Genomic DNA, 15,190 nt, shown 5'->3' on the forward strand with positions numbered 1-15,190 from the left:
TAAATCATGATTACTATACATTTTTGATTAACTTTGTACAATACTCACGTCAACTTGTTTACGGAGATCAGTAACCCAGTCATTGACTTTCTGTTGAAGTCTTGCATTTTCTGTTTCATGGCTGGAAAAAAAAAACAAATAGGAACATCTTTCATCCCTACATGGCATCAGATTCTGGATGGAAAAGTATACAATGTAAGTTTAGAGGACATGTAATGATAGTTATCTCCCCCGCCATGTCAGTACAATAACTAGAGGACATGTGATGGTAGTTATCTTCCCTGTGTTGTCTGTACAGTAACTAGAGGACAGGTGATTGTAGTTATCTCCCTTGTGATGTCTGTATAGTAACTAGAGGACATATGATGATAGTTATCTCCCCTGTGTTGTCTGTACAATAACTAGAGGACAGGTGATGGTAGTTATCTCCCCTGTGTTGTCTGTACAATAACTAGAGGACATATGATGGTAGTTATCTCCCCTGTGATGTATGTACAATAACTAGAGGACAGGTTATGGTAGTTATCTCCCCTGTGATGTCTGTACAATAACTAGAGGACATGTGATGATAGTTATCTCCCTTGTGATGTCTGTACAATAACTAGAGGACATGTGATGGTAGTTATCTCCCCTGTGATGTCTGTACAATAACTAGAGGACATGTGATGATAGTTATCTCCCTTGTGATGTCTGTATTGTAACTAGAGGACATTTGATGGTAGTTATCTCCCCTGTGATGTATGTACAATAACTAGAGGACAGGTTATGGTAGTTATCTCCCCTGTGATGTCTGTACAATAACTAGAGGGCATGTGATGATAGTTATCTCCCCTGTGATGTCTGCATAGTAACTAGAGGACATGTGATGGTAGTTATCTCCCCTTTGTTGTCTGTACAATAACTAGAGGACATGTGATGGTAGTTATCTCCCCTTTGTTGTCTGTACAATAACTAGAGGACATGTGATGATAGTTATGGATGCTGTAAACAACCTTAGATATTCTATCAAGCTCAAAATCTAGCAAGGACATACCAGATGACATGAAAGGCAACTGGACATTTGATGATGTTAGACAAAAACAAAAATGTGTATGATATCTCTGACCTTCATTCTGTGAATGTCAATGCCCAATGAAAGTCTGATCCATTACCTGTTTATGCAGTTTGGTGAAATGGAAAGAATGTCAAATATTTCACAGCAAAACACTGTTCATGGAATGTAATGGCATTTATACGAGATGCTCTTGAATTTCGGAAATACGTCATTTGACCAGGGGTAAGCCTACCTGTTTTGGTAAAGATTCTCCAGCATGCTGTACACCTCAGCCTCATGTCGTGTACGCAGCACACTTTCCAGATTAGCCTCCAAGAACTCTTTATTTTGCCCAACCTGCTTGAGTACCTCTCTGGCATCTTGAAAGGCAGCTGTTGTATGGACTGGTGCATTGACCTTGAGAGGGCCAAGATCAGGTACAGACTTGTAGGGACTGGTGGGCACCACATCTGGTAAGACCTATAATCATATTGCAATGTACTTACAATACAACAAACCAAGAGGGAACATGTATTCTACTGCACTTTTTTAATTTTCACATTTCTTTACTTAGTTAAACAAGAACATTTCTATTATAAAATGCTTTGTCAATTTTAATCATTGTTATTTGAAACCTGATGGTTACATATTAAAAATCTTGTAAGGATCAAACAATACATTGTATTTAATGATCAGACAATACACTGTATTTAATGATCAAACAATACATTGTATTTAATGATCAGACAATACACTGTGCTTTAATGATCCCACAATACATTGTATTTAATGATCAGACAATACACTGTGCTTTAATGATCAGACAACACATTGTATTTAATGATCAGACAATACACTGTATTTAATGATCAAACAATACATTGTATTCAATGATCAGACAATACACTGTATTTAATGATCAGACAACACATTGTATTCAATGATCAGACAATACACTGTATCTAATGATCAGACAACACATTGTATACAATGATCAGACAATATATTGTATTTAATGATCAGACAATACACTGTATTTAATGATCAGACAATACACTGTGCTTTAATGATCAGACAATACATTGTATTTAATGATCAGACAATACACTGTGCTTTAATGATCAGACAATACATTGTATTTAATGATTAGACAATACACTGTGCTTTAATGATCAGACAATACATTGTATTTAATGATCAGACAATACACTGTGCTTTAATGATCAGACAATACATTGTATTTAATGATCAAACAATACATTGTATTTAATGATCAGACAATACACTGTGCTTTAATGATCAGACAATACATTGTATTTAATGATCAGACAATACATTGTATTTAATGATCAGACAACACATTGTATTTAATGATCAGACAATACACTGTGCTTTAATGATCAGACAATACATTGTATTTAATGATCAGACAATACACTGTATTTAATTATCAAACAATACATTGTATTTAATGATCAGACAATACATTGTATTTAATGATCAGACAATACACTGTATTTAATTATCAAACAATACATTGTATTTAATGATCAGACAATACATTGTATTTAATGATCAGACAATACATTGTATTTAATGATCAGACAATACATTGTATTTAATGATCAGACAATATATTGTTTTAATGATCAGAAAATGCACCACAATACACTATACTGCACATAATCTACCAGACAATACACATTCCATTGATTGTTTATAATTAATATACAGTGTATTAATTTTCTGATAACAGTCTAGTTGACATGTGTAATATATGTTTACTGTTAATGGTATTTGGTATCGGTGAAGATTTGTATACTTTCACAAACTATTCAAAACATATTGACATTCCCTTCTCCTTGCATATCTAATATTATCTTCTGTATGGCAATGTCCGACCAATACAACGCTCACACTCAGCATACTTTTTCTTCCCTCTAAGCATTGGAGAAAATGACAATAACATCAGCTTATGATCAGCATACACCTTAAGATTTTTTTTGAGATATAGATATCTGCTGGGCCACACAACCTGATCAATCTGGGATTGGGCAACTTGTTATTATTGAGTCTATCACACATAGACAGCACTTGTCCATGATACTACACAAATCTGTGTGTTATACCACAGTGAGATTAAGTGGTCTGAAGCCCAGTGACAGTTTGTCACAATTTCCTCAACAACAGCAATATGGGTACCACACATCAATCTCCAGCCTAACATCAGTGGCATGGCTGTTATCACAATTTCATACCTTTTACTTAACAAGTTGCAACCACATATTTCAATAAAATTAAACATTATCATCTTTTAAAATTCACTATTTTAATCGTAACTCCTGTTCAACTTTTAGTAATATATGTCTAAAGATAAAAGTTCATTTAGTAGCAAATCATGATTGTTTAACTGTTTAGTCGGTTTTAGATTAACAGTCCTCTGCAGCAACCTATTGGGTGCTTTACAAATGCTTCTTATTAAAAGAGCTTAAGGGATGCCCCATATTTCAAAGACCCTAAGGGATGCCCCTTATTTTGAAGAGCTTAAGGGATGTCCCTTATTTTAAATAGCCTAAATGATTCCCCTTATTTGAAAGGGCCTAAGGGATGCTCTTTATATTGAAGAGCCTAAGAGATGCCCAATATTTTTCAAGAGTCTATGGAATGCACCTCATTTCACAGAGCCTAAAGTAAGGGTATGATACATGCATATTAAGCAAAAAATCATGTGAAAATGCTAAGTTTTCATTTTAATGAGCATTAACCTGCAATGTTCTAAAACAACGTAAATCTTTTATTTGACCACCTACTAATATCACATAAGGAAATTTTTGAGGATACTTTGAATGATGCACTTTTCAGCATTTGTTGATGATTTTACTTAAATCCTGACTGCAAAAACTTAAATTCAGTGTTTTGTTTAAACACCTTTGAACATTCATAAATTTTTAAATGAAAAAAAGCAAAATCTTTCATTCTTAAAACTTAAAAGACATTATTTTTTGAGTTGGCCCACACGCATTTAACAAAAAATCCAATGTGAGGATTTCATTCTCTGCTATATACCAATCTGTGTGAAAAACTAAAACTTCAGAATGTTGCATTTACTTTGAAGTAAACTATAAAATGGCTATTTACTCAGACAAAAAAACATCTACAATTTAATTTGACTATGAAATCTATTGAGTAATGCACCAATCCAAACATCAGCATAAGTCTGTGTTATCATTATACTCTACTAAAGTGTCCATTCTGTTAACAAGGATTATAGAGTATAAAAAGATGGATGCACTGGAAAAAGTTCTCAGAGGAAAAATGGTATGAATCACATTTAATCTGAAGCTACCAAAGGGAAAATTAAGGAGAACTTGATGACTGTCATCAAAACCTCCATTTCCATTTTGCATGTTATAAATTCATCAGAGTGGTAACAGTAACAAATGCGTCAGACAGCAAGAAGACACAGGAAGTGCGTCTGCCAATGGCTAGTCTCCATCATTTGTTTACGCGTGCAATAACTAAGAACCCGCGTGATCGTAACTCGCAATGGGATGCAGACTCACGAAATGTACAATGTCTCGACATGCAATATAACGTTACTGAGTGCCACACAGAAACACCAGTACGAGCAGACATTGATGACCACTAGGCAGGGAAAAACTCCATCCCATACAAGGTCTGTGGTCCCAGCAGTGCTCTCTAAAGTGGCAATTTCCTGGCCAAGCTTCGTGCTGGTGTACAACACAGCTCCAATTGCTCTGTTTCATGCAAGTCCTTAATAATAGATCTGTTTCTGTGGTACAATCACTGATCACTCAAATGGCACAGTACCTTCACCAAACAAACTGGTCCCTTCCCTTCAACTACTCACTTATCTTGTTGAGAGAAGTGATATGAATGTCTTTAAAATTTAAAGAAGTCAAATAAATGTATGACTACCTGTGAAATTTTTTATTGAAGATATTGTTTACTTGTTTATTTAAATGATACTCAGTCTGAAATTTCATGCATTACGACTAATTACCATCAACACTAAGTGATCGTAGGTTCACAAAGACACAGCGTCTCGCATCTTTTCTATATCATAAAAGGTGAAGTGCTTTGACCAGTAAACAGTGATGTGTGGTGCTATAGAATGTTTGTGAGATAAATTGTACATAGTATTGTTATACGGATGCACAGACAGACTCTCACATACGGACACATAGATGTACAGCGAATACTTCCAATAACTAAAGGGTACAATAACTTACATAGTATGTTTACACTACAAATACACAATAATACATGTACCTGTGTTGTCTTTTATTTTGACTTTTTCAAAATGCTTGGCAAATAAAATCACTTGTATGAAATGGGCAGAGGATTTGTATAAATATTAACATACAAATAATAAAATGAATTTTAAGCTAAATTCATTCACTCATATCAAAAGATTTTTAGAATTTCAAATTTTGAAATGAGAATTTCATTGATGGTGTATTCATTAGTGTCAACAATTTAAATCAAGTGTTTTTAACAACAAAAATGAAGGATTACCAGATAGGGATCAAGTGGAGAAGGACCCAGAATTTCCTCTGCTGTCATCCCACGAGAGGGTGGATCCACCTGGAGAAGCAATGACAATCACACATTTTTTCTGAAACCATTTATACATTGAAATAGTGACAACTATATATATATAGAGAGAGTATGAAGTTTAACTGTAAAACGTTTATATATATTCACAGGTATATATACCTTGTTTCACAAATATGTTTCTTCTGACAAAAATGCAATTTGTTTTCTTTCATTAATTATATCCAAAATATAATTCACTATTAAAAAATGTTCTCATGGAAAGACTTTGAAATTCTATGAAGACAATTCAATAAAATGAACAATGCAGTTTCTGGCAAGAGGAATAGTGTTGGGATATAAATAAGACTGATTCGATATAGAACCTTCAGTCAAGTGATAGAGTGTCTGTTAAGAGACCAAAGGGTGGCTAGTTCAAAACCCAGCAAGAGCAGAGTATTTTTCATTACTCTTCTCTATTTTATACTTTATGCCACTGACCAATCCAAAAGCAAAAGCTGAAGTAGATTGGATTGAGATGCTTTCTTGGAGATATTGAACCTGTGTTGTGGATGTTTTTAGGATCAAAGACTTTGTGAAGGAGGAAGTAGTGTAGGAGTTGAGAACTTTGGTTGCCATACTATTCATGGCTAATGGGCATTTCCACACTGCCAAGTGTTAGAATATCAGATAGTAACGGCGCTAATTTTGAACCACAGCATAGGCAGGGTGTTTTTCATGACAAATTCCTATTGTACATGTTAGGAAGAAGTCACACTATTGTAAGAACACAGGATAGAGCTTACCAGTGTGAGTGTGTCTTTCTTTCCTGCTGAGTTGTTGACATCCTGTAAACCATAAACAAGATATATAACAATATCTATCATTAAACGTGTAAATACAAAGGTATTTCCTAACATAACAAGTGTAAATACAGAGATATTTCCTAACATAACTAGTGTAAATATAACAGTATTTCCTAACATAACAAGTGTAAATACAAAGGTATTTCCTAACATAACAAGTGTAAATACAGAGATATTTCCTAACATAACTAGTGTAAATACAGAGATATTTCCTAATATAACTAGTGTAAATACAGAGATATTTCCTAACATAACTAGTGTAAATACAGAGATATTTCCTAACATAACTAGTGTAAATACAGAGATATTTCCTAACATAACAAGTGTAAATATAACAGTATTTCCTAACATAACAAGTGTAAATACAGAGATATTTCCTAACATAACAAGTGTAAATATAACAGAGTATTTCCTAACATAACAAGTGTAAATACAGAGATATTTCCTAACATAACAAGTGTAAATACAGAGATATTTCCTAACATAACAAGTGTAAATATAACAGTATTTCCTAACATAACTAGTGTAAATACAGAGATATTTCCTAACATAACAAGTGTAAATATAACAGTATTTCCTAACATAACAAGTGTAAATATAACAGTATTTCCTAACATAACAAGTGTAAATACAGAGATATTTCCTAACATAACTAGTGTAAATACAGAGATATTTCCTAACATAACAAGTGTAAATATAACAGTATTTCCTAACATAACAAGTGTAAATACAGAGATATTTCCTAACATAACAAGTGTAAATACAGAGATATTTCCTAACATAACAAGTGTAAATATAACAGTATTTCCTAACATAACTAGTGTAAATACAGAGATATTTCCTAACATAACAAGTGTAAATATAACAGTATTTCCTAACATAACAAGTGTAAATATAACATATTTCCTAACATAACAAGTGTAAATACAGAGATATTTCCTAACATAACAAGTGTAAATACAGAGATATTTCCTAACATAACAAGTGTAAATATAACAGTATTTCCGAACATAACTAGTGTAAATACAGAGATATTTCCTAACATAACTAGTGTAAATACAGAGATATTTCCTAACATAACAAGTGTAAATATAACAGTATTTCCTAACATAACAAGTGTAAATACAGAGATATTTCCTAACATAACAAGTGTAAATATAACAGTATTTCCTAACATAACAAGTGTAAATACAGAGATATTTCCTAACATAACAAGTGTAAATACAGAGATATTTCCTAACATAACAAGTGTAAATATAACAGTATTTCCTAACATAACTAGTGTAAATACAGAGATATTTCCTAACATAACTAGTGTAAATACAGAGATATTTCCTAACATAACAAGTGTAAATATAACAGTATTTCCTAACATAACAAGTGTAAATACAGAGATATTTCCTAACATAACAAGTGTAAATATAACAGTATTTCCTAACATAACAAGTGTAAATACAACATATTTCCTAACATAACAAGTGTAAATACAGAGATATTTCCTAACATAACAAGTGTAAATATAACAGTATTTCCTAACATAACAAGTGTAAATATATCAGTATTTCCTAACATAACAAGTGTAAATACAGAGATATTTCCTAACATAACAAGTGTAAATACAGACATATTTCCTAACATAACAAGTGTAAATACAGAGATATTTCCTAACATAACAAGTGTAAATACAGAGATATTTCCTAACATCACAAGTGTAAATATAACAGTTTTTCCTGACATAACAAGTGTAAATACAAAGGTATTTCCTAACATAACAAGTGTAAATACAGAGATATTTCCTAACATAACAAGTGTAAATATAACAGTATTTCCTAACATAACAAGTGTAAATATAACAGTATTTCCTAACATAACAAGTGTAAATACAGAGATATTTCCTAACATAACAAGTGTAAATATAACAGTATTTCCTAACATAACTAGTGTAAATACAGAGATATTTCCTAACATAACAAGTGTAAATACAAAGGTATTTCCTAACATAACAAGTGTAAATACAGAGATATTTCCTAACATAACAAGTGTAAATACAGAGATATTTCCTAACATAACAAGTGTAAATACAAAGGTATTTCCTAACATAACAAGTGTAAATATAACAGTATTTCCTAACATAACAAGTGTAAATACAGAGATATTTCCTAACATAACAAGTGTAAATACAGAGATATTTCCTAACATAACAAGTGTAAATACAGAGATATTTCCTAACATAACAAGTGTAAATACAGAGATATTTCCTAACATCACAAGTGTAAATATAACAGTTTTTCCTGACATAACAAGTGTAAATACAGAGATATTTCCTAACATAACAAGTGTAAATATAACAGTTTTTCCTGACATCACAAGTGTAAATACAAAGGTATTTCCTAACATAACAAGTGTAATTACAACAGTATTCCCTATTTCCACACCTAATCAATATATCACAACTTCCCACCAGAGATAGCAAAGGATTAAGTGCATACATAGCCCTTATACTTCCTATACCAGATATATATTTACCTATAGCAAAGGATGCAATGAGACATTATACTTCCAACAGCAGATACTTACAGAGATAAGGTCTGTCATCTGATACTTACAGATACAAGGTCTGTCATCTGATCTTTGAGATCTGACAATTCCTGCACCAATTTCTCTGCCTTTTTGACATTGGGTGATTTTGATCTCGATCTATCATGATGTGTTTCCCTGTAAGATAGAAAAAACATTGATAATGACTGATTCTATGGCAGTTGTAACTGAATATTACATGTAAATTTCTCTGCATACTCTGTAACAGGACTGTATCCATACACTATGAGTAAATGAAGAGAGAATTAGATCAAACAGGCATCTACAAACTTTTTATGTGAGTAACCTTCTGAAATTCTGCAATGATGGAAGATTTGTTATGAGTGTCATCAGTCACATATCAACTGGATATTAGTTTCTGTTCGCTACCAGGTAACATGCTTTCCCAAAGTATTTTTTAAACAAAACTTCCTTGTATTTATTTGAAATTTAAAGTGACATTTTGTCTCCATGCCTTCTTTTGTAACGCTTAAATTTTGTGATGTGATGAGTCATGGCGTTGAGTCCACACCATTGTTACGGGGGTATTTGACTTGTGACATCCCATAGTAGTCAGAAGTCTTGACTTAAAAACAAAAAGGGCACCCATAGTAGTCAGAAGTCATAATTATAAAAAGGACAACCTGCGGTCAGTCAAAGGTCTACCAAATGTGACCTACAGCCTTTCAAAAGTCTGCCAAGGGCAACATGAGACCAATGAAAAGCCAGCCAAGTGCAACGTTAGATCAGTCAAAGGTCTGCCATTGCCAACCAGTGTCCAGTCAAAGGTCTGTCAAGGGCAATATGGATCCAGTCAAATGTATGTTAAGGGCAACCTGAAACCAGTGAAATGTCTGTCAAGGGTAACCTGATGCCAGTCAAATGTATGTCAAGGGCAACTGAGATCAGTCAAATGTATGTCAAGGGCAACCTGAGGCCAGTCAATTGTATGTGAAGGGCAACCTGAGACCAGTCAAATGTCTGTCAAGGGCATCTGAGATCAGTCAAATGTCTGTCAAGGGCAACCTGAGGCCAGTGAAATGTCTGTCAAGGGCAACGTGAGGCCAATAAAATGTCTGTCAAGGACAACCTGAGGCCAGTCGAGTGTATGTCTAGGGCAACCTGAGGCCAGTCGAGTGTATGTCAAGGGCAACCTGAGGCCAGTTGAATATATGACACATGTTATTAGAAGTTGCCAAGGAATGATTTATGTAATGGATGTTAGAACATTTATATATACTTATATTATCTATGACAGAATGATTATACAACCAGTTCATGAGAGGAATCTGTAAAACAATGAACATATATGTAAATGTGATCCTGACAGGTTATTTCATGAAAACTGTTCTGGATAAACCATATCTGTAAAATAACATGAATAGTTAAATGATGAGTGTATAAGTACCTGATGTTCTAGTAAAATTACATATATACATACTTATAGAAGTGGAATAATATATATCTTATAAGCATGTCAGATACCTACAGTTTAGCATGGCAGATACCTACAGTTTAGCATGTCAGATACCTATAGTTTAACTTGTCAGATACCTATAGTTTAACATGTCAGATACCTACAGTTTAGCATGTCAGATACCTACAGTTTAGCATGTCAGATACCTAAAGTTTAACATGTCAGATACCTACAGTTTAGCATGTCAGATACCTACAGTTTAACATGTCAGATATCTATAGTTTAACATGGCAGATACCTACAGTTTAGCATGTCAGATACCTATAGTTAATGAAATGTGAGTCTGTTTTGATTGTATGACTTAAAATCTATTTATTTAATTTTGTTACACCTGGTGTATACCATGACTTTTGATATATTCACTTTGTTACACCTGAGTATATTTTACTGAATGTTTTTGTACAATAGAGTGATGTTGGGGCCATCTGCACCATCAACAAAATATTGGAGAAACCAAAATTATAAAGTTTCCTAAAAACTATGGGAAGGAGACATCTGAACAAGATTAAAGTAATAACTTCAAAAAAATTGTTAAATCAAACTGCTGTTATGGATAACTCAATTTCATGTCATACTTATAAAGACAGACAGTTAGAAAGAGATTGGATGGAAACTGAGAGGGGAGATCTCCAAAAAACATTGAGATAATAGAAAACAAAGACAAAGTGGTCAAGGCTGACCTTTGATCTTTAACCTTGACAAACAACCTCAAAATGTAATCAAGTGTAGACTACGTAGTATGGTGCTACTGCTTGGTATGAATATGTATAAGGGCAGTAACTCTTTTAAATAGTCGAATCACAGTGCTTTCAGGTAAATACAAATATATGTCATGTGATTAAGCCTATCAAGGTTTAAAACTGAAAGTGGCGGTCTCTAGACATGATGTAAACAATAAGGGATACTCTTCAAAATACAGCTGAATCAGGGTTTGTTCAGGAAAGCACAATCTCAAGCCATGATGATTTCAGCTTTAAGTTTGAAAAAGGTCTGTTGCAGATCAGGTAAATAAAATACCACAAAACAACCCCATATCTACATGTAAGTAATATAAAACAACATCTACATGTAAACAATGTACAGCACAACAACACTACATCTACATGTAAATAATGTACAACACAACAACCCTATATCTACATGTAAACAATGTACAGCACAACAACCCTATATCTACATGTAAATACCATACAACACAACAACCCTATATCTACATGTAAATACCATACAACACAACAACCCTATATCTACATGTAAATAATGTACAACACAACAACCCTACATCTACATGTAAATACCATACAACACAACAACCCTATATCTACATGTAAATACCATACAACACAACAACCCTATATCTACATGTAAACAATGTACAGCACAACAACCCTACATCTACATGTAAACAATGTACAGCACAACAACCCTACATCTACATGTAAATACCATACAACACAACAACCCTATATCTACATGTAAATACCATACAACACAACAACCCTATATCTACATGTAAATAATGTACAACACAACAACCCTACATCTACATGTAAATACCATACAACACAACAACCCTATATCTACATGTAAATACCATACAACACAACAACCCTATATCTACATGTAAATACCATACAACACAACAACCCTATATCTACATGTAAACAATGTACAGCACAACAACCCTATATCTACATGTAAACAATGTACAGCACAACAACCCTACATCTACATGTAAATACCATACAACACAACAACCCTATATCTATATGTAAATACCATACAACACAACAACCCTATATCTACATGTAAACAATGTACAGCACAACAACCCTACATCTACATGTAAACAATGTACAGCACAACAACCCTATATCTACATGTAAATACCATACAACATAACAACCCTACATCTACATGTAAACAATGTACAGCACAACAACCCTACATCTACATGTAAACAATGTACAGCACAACAACCCTACATCTACATGTAAATACCATACAACACAACAACCCTATATCTACATGTAAACAATGTACAGCACAACAACCCTACATCTACATGTAAACAATGTACAGCACAACAACCCTACATCTACATGTAAATACCATACAACACAACAACCCTATATCTACATGTAAACAATGTACAGCACAACAACCCTACATCTACATGTAAATACCATACAACACAACAACCCTATATCTACATGTAAACAATGTACAGCACAACAACCCTACATCTACATGTAAATACCTACTACAACACAACAACCCTTTATCTACATGTAAACAATGTACAACACAACAACCCTACATCTACATGTAAATAATGTACAGCACAACAACCCTACATCTACATGTAAATACCTACTACAACACAACAACCCTTTATCTACATGTAAACAATGTACAACACAACAACCCTACATCTACATGTAAATAATGTACAGCACAACAACCCTACATCTACATGTAAATACCATACAACACAACAACCCTATATCTACATGTAAACAATGTACAGCACAACAACCCTACATCTACATGTAAATACCATACAACACAACAACCCTATATCTACATGTAAACAATGTACAGCACAACAACCCTACATCTACATGTAAATACCATACAACACAACAACCCTATATCTACATGTAAACAATGTACAGCACAACAACCCTATATCTACATGTAAATACAATACAACAGAACAACCCTATATCTACATGTAAATAATGTACAACACAACAACCCTATATCTACATGTAAATAATGTACAGCACAACAACCCTATATCTACATGTAAACAATGTACAGCACAACAACCCTACATCTACATGTAAATAATGTACAACACAACAACCCTATCTCTACATGTAAATACCTACTACAACACAACAACCCTATATCTACATGTAAATACCATACAACACAACAACCCTATATCTACATGTAAATAATGTACAACACAACAACCCTACATCTACATGTAAATAATGTACAACACAACAACCCTATATCTACATGTAAATAATGTACAACACAACAACCCTATATTTACTTAAAATGATGAGATTAAAACCACACGTAACTAACCTAAGTAAAAGTAGGCATTCCTTTCAATAGCATCATCATTGTTGGTAACTAACAATATATTTAACAGTCAGTTTCAACTTGCTGAGAAATAGGATACAATGCCTATATCAACAAGATGAAAGCTGACTGCATTGTCTCTATTTTGAGTCTGGTCAGTCTATTAAATGACCATGCATAACAGGTTATATGTCAACTTAGAAAACACTATGCTGAGAGCAAAATGAATTTTAGATGAAGGTCCAACAGTGGCTATGTTACAGATCATATTGTGGTCACAGTTTTGTTTCCCACCAACTGAAATATGGTCCATGCCCCTGTGACAGGTGAATTGACAACAATACATATGAGCTTTGAAAGAGAGCACTACTTTAGGTAGTAAGGCCACTCACACAAAGCTATGTGTAGCGAGGAGTACAAACCAACAGCTTCACCTTACTACGCCCACCCGTGTTCTCACCAATGCTGACAGAGATCATGCTAAGACAATGACCATCTGTAACAGTGCCAGTAAAAAATGACACACAAACCTTAGAAATGTACCACAAACATGCTTGTATTATGCCTTAACAACCATCTCTAGACACCCACACATAGCTTATGCTTGTAATAAAGAAAATTCGACTTTTAAACAATTCCTTTGCAATAGCCCCCACCCTCTTCAAATCGGAGTAGAAAACCAAATTTACCATAGTTTGCTTTATAAAATATCTACAAATTGTCAAGGCTCTCTGACATACACAGTAAGTATCTACCAGGTGCCAAGGCTCTCTGACATACACAGTAAGTATCTACCAGGTGTCAAGGCTCTCTGACATACACAGTAAGTTTCTACAAGGTGTCAAGGCTCTCTGACATACACTTAAGTAAGTTTCTACAAGGTGTCAAGGCTCTCTGACATACACAGTAAGTATCTACCAGGTGTCAATGCTCTCTGACATACATACACAGTAAGTTTCTACAAGGTGTCAAGGCTCTCTGACATACACACAGTAAGTTTCTACAAGGTGTCAAGGCTCTCTGTCATACACAGTAAGTTTCTACAAGGTGTCAAGGCTCTCTGACATACACACACAGTAAGTTTCTACAAGGTGTCAAGGCTCTCTGACATACACACACAGTAAGTTTCTACAAGGTGTCAAGGCTATCTGTCATACACACAGTAAGTTTCTACAAGGTGTCAAGGCTCTCTGTCATACACACAGTAAGTTTCTACAAGGTGTCTCTGTCATACACACAGTAAGTTTCTACAAGGTGTCAAGGCTCTCTGTCATACACACACAGTAAGTTTCTACAAGGTGTCAAGGCTATCTGTCATACACACAGTAAGTTTCTACAAGGTGTCAAGGCTCTCTGTCATACACACACAGTAAGTTTCTACAAGGTGTCAAGGCTCTCTGACATACACACACAGTAAGTTTCTACAAGGTGTCAAGGCTCTCTGACATACACACAGTAAGTTTCTACAAGGTGTCAAGGCTCTCTGTCATACACAGTAAGTATCTACCAGGTGTCAATGCTCTCTGACATACACTTAAGTAAGTTTCTACAAGGTGTCAAGGCTCTCTGTCATACACA

Source organism: Ylistrum balloti, unplaced genomic scaffold (assembly GCF_031769215.1).
Source record: "Ylistrum balloti isolate Yb309-2 unplaced genomic scaffold, AGI_CSIRO_Ybal_v1 Utg370226, whole genome shotgun sequence".
Classification (NCBI taxonomy): Eukaryota; Metazoa; Mollusca; class Bivalvia; order Pectinida; family Pectinidae; genus Ylistrum; species Ylistrum balloti.